This window comes from Mobula birostris, chromosome 20 (assembly GCF_030028105.1).
Source record: "Mobula birostris isolate sMobBir1 chromosome 20, sMobBir1.hap1, whole genome shotgun sequence".
In the NCBI taxonomy this organism is placed as follows: Eukaryota; Metazoa; Chordata; class Chondrichthyes; order Myliobatiformes; family Myliobatidae; genus Mobula; species Mobula birostris.
The window spans coordinates 34,468,740-34,481,760 of NC_092389.1; the positions used below are offsets into that span (position 1 = coordinate 34,468,740).

Here is a 13,021-nt window from a genome sequence, read left to right on the forward strand (position 1 = left end):
TAAATAACGTTAGCTATGCTAATGAACGAATGACACCTGTTAAACTCACCTCAACATGTCTTTTACATTTTAACCCACCATGGGCAATAGAAAAGTCACTGTTGCAAACAGTGCAACGATCAACACTGTCATTATTTTTGAAGTCGACTGTAAAGCTCGCCCATAGAGAAAACTGATAGGTTTACTTAGCAGGGGTCCGCAATTGTTTTTGCACCACAGACCAGCTTAATATTGACAATATTCTTGCGGACCGGCCGACCGGGGGCGGGGGTGTTAATCACAACCAGAATATAGATGATAAGTCAATCGCATCATAACATTTTAAGTAACGTTTGGATATTAAACACACAGCACATATTTTCCCCGTATGAACATATAAAATCATTGCAACACACCAATATCGCTGAATCAGTGGGAGCCCTGGGCTTGTTTCCCTGCAACAAGACAGTCCTATCGAAGGGTGATGGGAGACAGCGATACTGAAAGGGGGTTCCTTATGTCCAGTCTATTCCGCAATTTAGTTTTCATTGCATTCATTGCAGAAAACTCCGCTTCGCAGAGATATGTTGGAAATGGAAGCAACATTTTCAGTGCTTCCGTGGCTGTCTCAGGATATTCAGCCTTGACTTTGATCCAGAATGCCGGCAGAGATGTTATGTCAAACATACTTTTCAGCCCACCATCACTTTCAAGCTCGAGGAGTTGATCTTTTTCCCGCGGTGACATGGATGATTCACCGGGGATATTCACAAATGGGTCACGGACCCATTCCTTTGCACGTCTTGGGTCACCGATGACCTCACGTGCATTAAAATTCAACAGTGCGCGTGACAGGGAATGAGGAAAGGTGCAGCTGACTCATATCATTTCATATCGCCAAATCATATTGTTTCCTCGTGACCCGACTCTGAGCACGAAGAGAGACCAATCAGGATGCTCGCTCTCCCTTTCCCGCTCAAAAAAATCTATTTCTGGGATATTGTATATAATTTCCCGGCGTCAGGGAGCCACTACCGATATGCGGGAGACTCCCAGAACCTCCGGGAGAGGTGGGATGTCTGGTGATGTAAAAGAATCCCTGCCACGCAAGTTGATAGGATGGTTAGTCATAGTCATACTTTATTGATCCCGGGGGAAATTGGTTTTCATTACAGTTGCACCATAAATAATTAAATAGTAATAAAATCATAAATAGTTAAATAGTAATATGTAAATATGTGAATTATGCCAGGAAATAAGTCCAGGGCCAGCCTATTGGCTCAGGGTGTCTGACCCTCCAAGGGAAAGTTGTAAAGTTTGATGGCCACAGGCAGGAATGACTTCCTATGACGCTCTGTGTTGCATCTCGGTGGAATGAGTCTCTGGCTGAATGTACTCCTGTGCCCAACCAGTACATTATGTAGTGGATGGGAGACATTGTCCAAGATAGCATGCAACTTGGACAGCATCCTCTTTTCAGACACCACCGTCAGAGAGTCCATTTCTATCCCCACAACATCACTGCCCTTACGAATGAGTTCGTTGATTCTGTTGGTGTCTGCTACCCTCAGCCTGCTGCCCCAGCACACAACAGCAAACACGATCGCACTGGCCACCACAGACTCGTAGAACTTCCTCAGCATCGTCTGACAGATGTTAAAGGACCTCAATCTCCTCAGGAAATAGAGACGGCTCTGACCCTTCTTGTAGACAGCCTCAGTGTTCTTTGACCAGTCCAGTTTATTGTCAATTCATATTCCCAGGTATCTGCAATCCTCCACCATGTCCACACTGACCCCCTGGATGGAAACAGGGGTCACCAGTGCCTTAGCTCTCCTCAGGTCTACCACCAGCTCCTTCGTCTTTTTCACATTAAACTGCAGACAATTCTGCTCACATCATGTGACAAAGTTTCCTACTGTAGCCCTTGCTGATGCATCCAACTATGGCAGAGTCATCAGAAAACTTCTGAAGATGACAAGACTCTGTGCAGCAATTGAAGTCCGAGGTGTAAATGGTGAAGAGAAAGGGAGACAAGACAGTACCCTGTGGAGCCCCAGTGATGCTGATCACTCTGTTAAGAAGGCTTATGCCTCGTTGGCCTTCATTAGTTGGGTAACTGAGTTCAAGAGCCTCGAGGTAATGTTGCAACTCTATAGAACTCTGATCAGACCACACTTGGAATAGTGTGTTCAGTTCTGGTCGCCTCATTATAGGAAGGATGCGGGTGCTTTAAATTTACCAGGATGCTGCCTGGATTATAGGGCATATTTTATGAGGAAACGCTGAGCTGTTCTTTTTGGAGCAAAGGAGGATAAGAGGTGACTTGGAGATATACAAGATTGTAAGAGGCATCGACATAGAGGACAGCCTGTACCTTATTCCTGGGGTGGCAATGGCTAATACGAGACTAATAATTTTAAAGTGACTGGAGGAGCATAGGGGTGAAATCAGAGGCAGATTTTTGTTTAAAACAGAGAATGATAGGCGCATGGAATGCAATGCTGGGAATGGCGGTAGAGGCAGATACACGAGGGCCATCTTGGAATACGTTAAAATGTCAGCACAACATCATGGGAGGAAGGGCTTGTGCTCTGCTGTTTTATGTTCCAGCTAAACAACTCTCACAAATACTGGAAAACACCAGATGGCAGCACTGAGATGAATAGGCTGCTCCCGATTTTAGAATCCCAGACTTCTGGACATCATCGACATATGAAAGAGCTTCATTAATACTATTACATTCAAAAATCTGACATGTGCACATACATTTGGTCCTATGAATGACAAGCTAGTATGTCTGCTTTTAGCAATTTGTCTTTGAGTCTTTGTGCTTCCAGTGCCATTCAGTACAGTACTGTAAAGGTATGGTTCACGGTTCAAATGATTTGTGTGTATTTTCTGGTTTACAGATGTCTGTAAAAATGGAAATAGTTCATTACCCGGGGAGATCACATAGATTCATGCCAGGATTTGAAATATTGGCAAAGGTAAACTAATGAGTTGTGCACCATGAATTGTGGTAGATATTAACTCGATACCTACTTAGTCACTGTAAAATCACTCAACTTTTACATTTTTTATATAATCACTTTGGAATTTAAAATTAGCTCTGTTTCACACAATAAAAGTCACCTGAATATCCTGGTACCATAAGTATTATTTTAATACAAGTTAAATTTCAATTTCGTAATCCAGTAACAAACAAAATTCACCATAATATCCTGACTCTATAATAAAACTAAACTCAAAACACTGCCATCAGGAAGGTGGTACAGGAGCCTCAAGACTCATACCACCAGGTTCAGGAACAGTTATTACCTCTCAACCATCAGGTTCTGGAACCAAAGGAGATAGCTTCACTTGCAAGTTGGTGCGGTCTTTCATTGATTCTATTAGGATTATTATTCTATTATGGATTTATTGAGCATGCCTGCAAGAAAATGAATCTCAGGGTTGTATATGGTGATATACATGTACCTTGATAATAAATTTACTTTGAACTTTGTCATCCAGTCGATCGCGTTCAATCCCATTCCCAAACCCTTTTCCCGAAAACCAATCCTCTCTCCTGCCACCCACATACAATAGGGGTAATGTACCACAATCAACTCAAGTAGTCAAGATCAGATCCATGTCACCAGAGCTGTGAAACAACAGTATAACTTGATAAACTACTATACCATCCAACAATTCATGCCTGGTACAATGCAAAATGTACCCCAATATCCTGGTAACAATATGAAATTTACCCCAGCTACTCTGGCACCAAAATGAAATACATCACAATGTAAATCCATTTCAGTACCATGGCTCCATACTGAGATTCATTTCACCACTCTGTCACCTTCTTAAACCTGAAACCATAATAAAATTCATAAGGATGCATACCTCAATTGCCTGACACCTCAGCAAAATACACTCAAATATAATGGAATTCACTGATATCTTGTAACGCCCAATTAAATGGGATTCATCACAAATCCTTAGTATTTGCCTCAATGCCCTAACACTAGAATTAAATTCACACTACATTACGACAACAAAATGAGACCCATCCCAATAACTCAGATAGCAAAATAAAATTCACTTAAAATATTCTATCAAAAATAAATTCATACCTTGATACTGAGATGAAATGTATTTCAATACGTTGTAACATTACCAAAATTACTCTGATACCTGTTATCCTATTGAAGCTCTACATCACTAGTGGGCCAAGGAAAAGCAGATTCCTTTAACTCAGATAAGTGTGAAGTGTTACATTTGTGGAAATTAAACCAGGACAGAACTCAGCCATTGCACTTGCTAAAAAATGAAGAAAGTCAATCAATGAAATAGGAAGCACCATACAGGGATATTGAAAAGCATGCCTTGTTGACATCCCACAGTACCTGCTCAGATAACTGTTGTCTTGGAATTAGTTAGCCATATTCATTCAGCCCGTATTCCACAACAATTTCGCTGAAAGATCATGCAAATTCCACAGAGTAGTAGATAATGCTACTAGCCTACAATTTCCATGTCAAGAAGTAGACAGACTCCACCTATATGAACTTGGGAAGGTCAAAGTTCACAAATCAACAAAGCAGTTAAACAGGTAACAAAAACAACAGGAATTCTGCGGATGCTGGAAATTCAAGCAACACACATCAAAGTTGCTGGTGAACGCAGCAGGCCAGGCAGCATCTCTAGGAAGAGGTGCAGTCGACGTTTCAGGTCGAGACCCTTTGTCAGGACTAACTGAAGGAAGAGTGAGTAAGGGATTTGAAAGTTGGAGGGGGAGGGGGAGATCCAAAATGATAGGAGAAGACAGGAGGGGGAGGGATGGAGCCAAGAGCTGGACAGGTGATAGGCAAAAGCGGATACGAGAGGATCATGGGACAGGAGGTCCAGGAAGAAAGACAAGGATGGAGGTGGGGGACCCAGAGGATGGGCAAGAGGTATATTCAGAGGGGCAGAGGGAGAAAAAGGAGAGTGAGAGAAAGAATGTGTGCATAAAAATAAGTAACAGATGGGGTACGAGGGGGAGGTGGGGCCTTAGCGGAAGTTAGAGAAGTCGGTGTTCATGCCATCAGGTTGGAGGCTACCCAGACGGAATATAAGGTGTTGTTCCTCCAACCTGAGTGTGGCTTCATCTTTACAGTAGAGGAGGCTGTGGATAGACATGTCAGAATGGAAATGGGATGTGGAATTAAAATGTGTGGCCACTGGGAGATCCTGCTTTCTCTGGCGGACAGAGCGTAGGTGTTCAGCAAAACGATTTCCCAGTCTGCGTCGGGTCTCGCCAATATATAAAAGGCCACATCAGGAGCACCGGACGCAGTATATCACCCCAGTCGACTCACAGGTGAAGTGTTACAACAGGTAACAATGTGGCTTTTGGCATACAATTGCCAGTTCTAAACTCTTAAATGAAAAGCAAATTGGTGAGAAATTAGAAAAATACCTGTGCCAGAAATACCAAATGATGCACTGCGACTGTGACTGTTAATATCAGCCAGAGTTTTGCAGTTGTGAAGTGAGCAAAGTCTTGGTAGTAAAACAAATAGCAATGTCTAGAGCACATTCATGCAAAGTTAAATGCAGAGATCCAAACACTGATAGTTACCTGCACAGGGTGATGTTCTTAAGTTTCTGCCAGAATCATCTTAAGACTTTAGCCATCTGATATAATCTCAAATGCATTAACAAACAAGTTGTCCAAAAAAGAAAATCTCTGAAAATGTAACTCATTGCTGCAAGAGTAACCTGAGTTTGTAAAGGTACACTTCATTGCTTTAAAATCTAACACCGCCTGGATTGAAATTCCCTAAAATGAATGTCAAAATAACTTATTAAAATTATATTAATATTTCTATATGCAGTCTAATTTGTAGGGTTTTTTTTATTACAAAGTGTGCTATTTACTTCCTTGTTTGCTTGATGACATCAAGGCAGCATCTAACACACAGATCTAAAATGAAAAAGACTGAACAAGCAAGAAGCTTCACCATCCTCCAACCTCACACATTCCTCTTCTACTTTTTCTGCAAGGATCACTATCAAGTTTGTCCTGATCAACCCACTGTTTCACTGTCTTGTCCCATGAAACTTAAATATTTTTACACCTTGTCCAACCCTTTCCGATTTCCATCCATGACCCTTTTGATACTTTCACAGACAGCTTCTAGATCTCGGCCAATTCATCTTCAACACAAACAACCATTCAACTGCATTCAACATCATAATACCTGGGGCCCTCTGCTTCTTCCTTGAATAGGGCTAACCAGTTCCCCACCATCACCACAACCATTTACTGGCTGAACATCTTCTGACATTGAACAAGTTCTCCATTAACTCCACTCACTTTCAAATCAAAAGGATATTAGGAAATATTTTTCATAAAATGAATAAAAGACAACCGTCGTTAGATGGGATTCCAAAATTAGTTAAATCACTGACAATTAGATTGCAAAGCAACAGAGTAACAGGGAAAAGCAAGAGCGAGCAGGAACAAGTTATTGGGTTAATGAGCAGTGAATACATTGCTGGTGGTTTGCACTGTGGCTAATATCAATATTCACAGAACAAGATAATTTAACATTATGTTGTATTAAGTTATCTCTCACTGGGCAATCCCTATCTTTGAAAACTTTGATTACCATATGCAATATAGCCTTATCAGTCTCAGCATCTTCAGACTTAATTTCAGACTCTAACCACAAAAGCTGCACAAGAGGTGGTTAAGGCTGCACTTGGAATACTATATACAGCTTTGGCAGACATCGTTAAACTGGAAAGAGAGCAGAGAACATTTACCAGGATGCTGCCAAGACTCAAGGGACTGAGTAATAGGTTGAACAGGCTAGGACCTGTTCCTCGGAATGTAGGAGATTGAAGGGTAACCTTATAGAAGGGTATAAAGTCATGATGGGTATAGATAAGATGAATGCACACAGTCTTTCTCCCAGGGAAAGGGAACTAAAAACCAGTTAAACATCGTTTAATATGAGATATGAAGGATTTAAAATGGACCTGAGGAGCAAGCTCTTCATACAGAGTGGTTCGTATATGTAACAGGCTACCAGTGGAAGAGGCTGAAGCAAGTACAATAACAACATTTAAAAGACATTTAGAACATAGAATAGTACAGCACAGTACAGGCCCTTCGGCACACAATGTTGTGCCGACCCTCAAACCCTGCCTCCCATATAAGCCCCCACCTTAGATTCCTCCATATACCTGTCTAGTAGTCTCTTAAACTTCACTAGTGTATCTGCCTCCACCACTGACTCGGGCAGTGCATTCCACGCTCCAACCACTCTCCGAGTAAAAAACCTTCCTCTAATATCCCCCTTGAACTTCCCACCCCTTACCTTAAAGCCATGTCCTCTTGTATTGAGCAGTGGTGCCCTGGGGAAGAGGCACTGGCTATCCACTCTATCGATCCCTCTTATTATCTTGTACACCTCTATCATGTCTCCTCTCATCCTCCTCCTCTCCAAAGAGTAAAGCCCTAGCTCCCTTAATCTCTGATCATAATGCATACTCTCTAAACCAGGCAGCATCCTGGTAAATCTCCTCTGTACCCTTTCCAATGCTTCCACATCCTTCCTATAGTGAGGCGACCAGAACTGGACACAGTACTCCAAGTGTGGCCTAACCAGAGTTATATAGAGCTGCATCATTACCTCACGATTCTTAAACTCTATCCCTCAACTTGTGAAGGCTAACACCCCATAAGCTTTCTTCAAGTACCCTATCCACCTGTGAGGCAACTTTCAGGGATCTGTGGACATGTACCCTCAGATCCCTCTGCTCCTTCAAAGTACCAAATACCCTGCCATTTACTTTGTACTCTGCCTTGGAGTTTGTCCTTCCAAAGTATACTACCTCACACTTCTCAGGGTTGAACTCCATCTGCCACTTCTCAGCCCACTTCTGCATCCTATCAGTCTCTCTGCAATCTTCGACAATCCTCTACACTATCTACAACACCACCAACCTTTGTGTCGTCTGCAAACTTGCCAACCCACCCCTCTACCCCCACATCCAGGTCGTTAATAAAAATCACGAAAAGTAGAGGTCCCAGAACAGATCCTTGTGGGACACCACTAGTCACAATCCTCCAATCTGAATGTACTCCCTCCACCACCACCCTCTGCCTTCTGCAGGCAAGCCAATTCTGAATCCACCTGGCCAAACTTCCCTGGATCCCATGCCTTCTGACTTTCTGAATAAGCCTACCGTGTGGAACCTTGTCAAATACCTTACTAAAATCCATATAGATCACATCCACTGCACTACCCTCATCTATGTGCCCGGTCACCTTCTCAAAGAACTCTATCAGGCTTGTTAGACATGATCTGCCCTTCACAAAGCTATGCTGACTGTCCCTGATCAGACCATGATTCTCTAAATGCCTATAGATCCTATCTCTAAGAATCTTTTCCAACAGCTTTCCCACCACAGACGTAAGGCTCACTGGTCTATAATTACCCGGACTATCCCTACTACCTTTTTTGAACAACGGAACAACATTCACGTTCCTCCAATCCTCCGGTACCATTCCCATGGACAACAAGGACATAAAGATCCTAGCCAGGGGCTCAGCAATCTCTTCCCTCACCTCGTGGAGCAGCCTGGGGAATATTCCGTCAGGCCCCGGGGACTTATCTGTCCTAACGTATTTTAACAACTCCAACACCTCCTCTCCCTTAATATCAGCATGCTCCAGAAAATCAACCTCACTCATATTGTCCTCACCATCATCAAGTTCCCTCTCATTGGTGAATACCGAAGAGAAGTATTCATTGAGGACCTCGCTCACTTCCACAGCCTCCAGGCACATCTTCCCACCTTTATCCCTAATCGGTCCTACCTTCACTCCTGTCATCCTTTTTTTCTTCACATAATTGAAGAATGCCTTGGGGTTTTCCTTTACCCTACTCGCCAAGGCCTTCTCATGCCCCCTTCTTGCTCTTCTCAGCCCCTTCTTAAGCTCCTTTCTTGCTTCCCTATATTCCTTAATAGACCCAGCTGATCCTTGCTTCCTAAACCTCATGTATGCTGCCTTCTTCCTCCTTACTAGATTTTCCACCTCACTTGTCACCCATGGTTCCTTCACCCCACCATTCTTTATCTTCTTCACCGGGACAAATTTATCCCTTACATCCCACAAGAGATCTCTAAACAGCGACCACATGTCCATAGTACATTTCCCTGCAAAAACATCATCCCAATTCACACCCGCAAGTTCTAGCCTTATAGCCTCATAATTTGCCTTTCCCCAATTAAAAATTTTCCTGTCCTCTTTGATTCTATCCTTTTCCATGATAATTATAAAGGCCAGGGAGCGGTGGTCACTGTCCCCCAGATGCTCACCCACTGAGAGATCTGTGACTGACCCGGTTCATTACCTAGTACTAGATCTAGTATAGCATTCCCCCTGGTCGGCCTGTCCACATACTGTGACAGGAATCTGTCCTGGACACACTTAACAAACTCTGCCCCATCTAAACCCTTGGAACTAATCAGGTGCCAATCAATATTAGGGAAGTTAAAGTCACCCATGATAACAACCCTGTTATTTCTGCACCTTTGCAAAATCTGCCTCCCAATCTGCTCCTCTGTATCTCTGCTGCTACCAGGGGGCCAAGAGAATCCCCCAGTAGAGTAACTGCTCCCTTCCTGTTCCTGACTTCCACCCATATTGACTCAAAAGAGGATCCTGCTACATTACCCACCCTTTCTGTAGCTGTAATAGTATCCCTGACCAGTAATGCCACCCCTCCTCCCCTTTTTCCGCCCTCTCTATCCCTTTTAAAGCACTGAAATCCAGGAATATTGAGAATCCATTCCTGCCCTGGTGCCAGCCAAGTCTCTGTAATGGCCACTACATCATAATTCCATGTATGTACCCAAGCTCTCAGTTCATCACCTTTGTTCCTGATGCTTCTTGCATTGAGTTACACACATTTCAGCCCTTCTACCTTACTGTCTTTACACCATTTATTCTGCTTCTCTTTCCTCAAAGCCTCTCTGTATGTTAAATCTGGCTTTACTCCATGCACTTCTTTCACTGCTCTATCGCTCTGGGTCCCATCCCCCTTGCAAATTAGTTTAAACCCTCCCAAACCATGCTAGCAAATCTACCTGCAAGGATATTGCTCCCACTCGAGTTCAGGTGCAACCCATCCAATCTGTACAGGTCCCACCTTCCCCAGAAGAGATCCCAATGATCTAAAAATCTAAAACCCTGCTCCCTGCACCAACTCCTCAGCCATGCATTCAACTGCCATCTCCTCCAGTTCTTACCATCACTGTCACGTAGCACTGGCAGCAATCCTGAGAACGTCACCATTGAGGTCCTGTTCTTCAGCCTTCTGCCTAGTTCCCGAAACTCACACTTCAGGACCTCATCCCTCTTCCTGCGTATGTCATTGGTCCCAACATGTATCACGACTTCTGGTTGCTTTCCCTCTCGTACCAGGATGTCGTGCACCCGGTCAGAGACATCCCAGACCCTGGCACTCCGGAGGGAACAAACCATGCGGGTGTCCTTCTCACGTCCACAAAATCTCCTGTCTGCTCCCCTGACTATAGAGTCTCCAATGACAACAGCTCTCCTCTTCCCCGTCCCACCCTTCTGCACCACAGGGTCAGACTCAGTGCTGGAGGCCCTGCCACCGTGGCTCACACCTGGTCGGTCATCCCCGCCAACAGTATCCAGGACGGTAAACTTATTATTCAGGGGAATGGCTACAGGGGTGCTCTGCACTACCTGTCTGCTCACCTTCGCTTTCCCCCCTCTGACTGTCACCTGCTTCCGACAGCCTAGGTGTGACTACTTCCCTGTAGCTCTCATCTATGACTGCCTCATTCTCCCTTATGAGTCGAAGGTCATCCAGCTGCTGCTCCAGATTCCTTACACGGTCTTCTAGATTGCCCAGCCGTATGCACTTCTGGCAGATGTGACTCTGCGGGAGAGGAGCGTTCCCCCAGGACTGCCACATCTCACATGAGAGGCACATCACCGTCTCAGGGGACATTGTAAAAACTAACATTTGGATAAGGACATGAATAGAAAGGATTTAGAGGGCTATGGGGCAAACAAAAGGAAATGAAAAACTAGCTTGGAACTAGCACCATTGTCAACATGGCCAGGTTGAGCCAAAAGGCCTGTTTCCATGCTGTGTTAGCTTGCACCCTACAGCAGATTATGAAGTGTAACAAGCCACGCAAAAGGATAGAGAAATTGTGCCCACAATAAGGCAATCTAATGCCACCTATGAGCACTTGGATCCCTGGCCCTTCACATCACATGGAAGCACATCCAAGCATTTTGTCGTGTTGGAATATTTCAAACAAATGTTCCAGTTCACTAACAGCCTGGAAGTGAACTTTTTTCTCTCATCTCCCCTCTGATCCATCTGTCAATTACTTTAAAGCTGGGTCACCTAGTTTTAGACTCTACCCTCAGTGTTATATAGTATATTCTATTACGTTTCCCTTCAGTGTCCTGTGTCTAGAGAAAACAATCCCAAACCATGAAACCTTTACTTGCAACTGTGTTTCAGTCTTAGCATCATCTACTAAATTTCTTATGCACCCTTTACAGTGCAATTACACTTTTTATGCATTATGGTGAACAGAACTGAAGACAGTACTCAAACTGTGACTCAAGCCCTAAATCCAGTTCCTTATGGTTCTTACTGACCTGGAATTGATAGGTTGTTTATGAGGCACTATCTACAAAGAGCTAGCTTTGTTGGGTCCTTGAGGGCATGGACATTGATTTTCTTGCAGTAACATTTGTGTTGATGCTAGTGTTTTATTGCCAGTCGGATGGTGACAAGAAAGCCGATAAGGCGGTGATCGATCCAATAGCCGGTCACAGTATAAGTAATACCAATATCACTGAATTTTCTCATTCAAACAATGATATAATCCATTAGGTGCCTGGATGAGGGATTTTACTGGGAGATCTTGTGCTACTGTCAAATGCCCCATTGAATTAGCCTTACCTATCCCCTCCATGTAGGCAGTGAAGTCACCAAGGAGAATCTATGCATCTCGGTCTTGGGTGTGGGTCAGGATTATTTTAAAAGGTTGAATTCCTCCTTGGCCTCATCTTCAGATTCCAGGACTGGAGCTTGTGTATCATTATCAAGGCATGTTGGCTCTATATGAGTGAGCTGGAGGATCATCAGGCAATCACTAACTGAATAAGTCACTCAAACATTGATGAGATGGAGCCCACTCCATAAAGACAGCAATGCTCTTTCCAGTGCCTTCCAGAAGAAAAAGCCTTGTTTCTTTCAGTCACCATTATGTTTCCCGCAGGACAGTGACATCAGTAACACTGAGTCTCTCCTCTTTGAATATTCCACCAACCCAACCTCCTCTCCAAACTCCAACAGATTTCCCTTCTGTTGGATCCACATCCCTTGACCATGCTCCAGCCCCTGGATCTCTGCCACACATCCACCCCACGCCAGGGTGCACCCGTTTACATTCCCAGCCACAGAGCTGGTCCCACTCCCTGCCCCGTTCCACTGGCAGAAGTACAGGAGTGCTGTGCCCTGCCAAGTGAACACAGCTAGCTAATGACATACATCTTTGGTGCTAATTTTTGGCTCCTCTATGAAGAACCACTGAACTGAGTTTGCTAAGAATGACCAAGACATATAGGGGCTACTGATAAGAATGACCAAGAGTTCTAGGAGCTAATCAAATGCAAATACAATGTGTTCCTGGATCAGAAACTGCCCCTAGCCTCAAGGTTAAATAAACAGATTTGAAGGCTAAATTCCAATAAGAAATTCATGACTAGAAAACACTGACATATAAGATCGCAGGGAACCCAGAACCTCACCCACTGCCACGACAAGTGGGCATCCAAAACCATAGGTGACCCAAGTACTCAAAACGCACCTAAGATAGACAGTGAACTTAGCAAGCTAGAGTTGGGACAGTTCTTTTAGATGGAATGTTTAAAAGATTCCTTGAATCTGAGTTGTTCTTTGTCATGAGTACCCTTATCTCCATCTGACGACAC

The 13,021-nt window shown here is 43.8% G+C and overlaps 1 protein-coding gene across 12 annotated transcripts in view; it reads right to left on the bottom strand.

Annotated features, from left to right (window-relative positions):
• LOC140185133 (rho GTPase-activating protein 32-like) overlaps window positions 1-13,021 on the bottom strand; it is a 583,009-nt gene that overhangs the window by 292,608 nt on the left and 277,380 nt on the right. The window contains exon 1 of one of the 12 annotated variants that reach the window (XM_072238475.1): window positions 4,374-4,390. The exons of the other annotated variants lie outside the window; for them this stretch is intronic. The gene's annotated coding sequence lies outside the window, so the exon portion shown is untranslated. Of the gene's footprint in view, window positions 1-4,373; window positions 4,391-13,021 lie in introns of those variants that run through there. 12 annotated transcript variants of the gene reach the window in all.